The sequence below is a fragment of the Notolabrus celidotus genome, chromosome 20 (genome assembly GCF_009762535.1).
Source record: "Notolabrus celidotus isolate fNotCel1 chromosome 20, fNotCel1.pri, whole genome shotgun sequence".
Lineage (NCBI taxonomy): Eukaryota > Metazoa > Chordata > Actinopteri > Labriformes > Labridae > Notolabrus > Notolabrus celidotus.
Window position 1 is genome coordinate 2,392,656 of NC_048291.1, and position 1,458 is coordinate 2,394,113.

Sequence of the window (1,458 nt, forward strand, 5' to 3'; positions counted from 1 at the left end):
TCACTGGCCCTCAGTCTCTTTTATCAGGGTTGAATGTGTCCCTCTGATGACACCATTGGCCCCAGCCTGCCTGCCCCCCCCAGTAAGACTGGTCTAGAACCGCCGCTGTGCATGTCCTCCCCCTCTCTCTGCTCCCCACATTTCATGTCTCTCTTCAGCTGTCCTATCTAAAGAAAACAAAATGTACATTTTTTATTGTTGTTAGTGTGCATTAGTCTCTATTTTAAAATCCATTTTTGTTTTTTAATGTCTTGCCATTATTTTATTTCTGCTTCTTTCTTGTTTTCAATCGCTGTAAATCTCTTTGGGTTGCATTTGATTTGTATGAAAGGTGCTTTAGAAATAAAGCTTGATTGATAAATGTTGACTGTTTGTTTTGAAGTATTTAAAGCTTGTACCCGCTGCGAGGGGGGAGGTGTCAGGTGATGCAATTTACAGCAAATATTCATGATGTATCCAACTGTTAAAGAAACTAGGATGAGCCTTTGTTTTGACCTGTGCAGGAGAAAATCAGTAACATTATAAAAAGTATCATTCTGTCCACAGGGGGGCGCCAAAATCAACACAAACAAAGTTCTTCAGAGGAGCTTTAAGCTGAATGTACAGTCATGGCCAAAAGTTTTGAGAATGACACAAATATTACATTTTCACAAAGTCTGCTGCTTCAGGGTTTTTAGGTGTTTTTGTCAGATGTTTCTATGGTATAATGAAATACAATTAGAAGCATTTCATAAGTATCAAAAGCTTTTATTGAGAATTACACAGAATTCATGCAATAAGTCAATATTTGCAGTGTTGACCCTTCTTTTTCAAGACCTCTGCAATTCTCCCTGGCATGCTGTCAATCAACTTCTGGACCAAATCCTGACTGATGGCAGTCCATACTTGAATAATCAATGCTTGGAGTTTGTTAGAATTTGTGGGTTTTTGATTGTCCACCCGCCTCTTGAGGATTGACCACAAGTTCTCAATGGGATTAAGATCTGGGGAGTTTCCTGGCCAAGGGCCCAAAATCTTCCTTGCAGGTAACCATGGCTAACAGATGAGGAACAATGGTGTCATGCACCATCTTCCTTTTAAAGTGTCCAGTCACTCAATCATGACAGATTGATCACCAGCCTTGTCCTCATCAACACCCACACCTGTGTTAATGTGTGTGACACCTGTGTGTCATTGAAATGATGTTAGCTGGTCCTTTTGTGGCAGGGCTGAAATGCAGTGGAAATGTGTTTTTGGTGATAAAGTTCATTTTCAAGGCAAAGAGGGACTTTGCAATTAATTGCAGTTGAGCTGATCACTCCTCATAACATTCTGGAGTATATGCAAATTACCATTATAAAAACTGAAACAGCAGACTTTGTGAAAATTTATAGTTGTGTCATTCTCAAAACTTTTGGCCATGACTGTAGAAGCTTCATTAAACAAACATATAGGATAAAATAACGACACAAGCACACA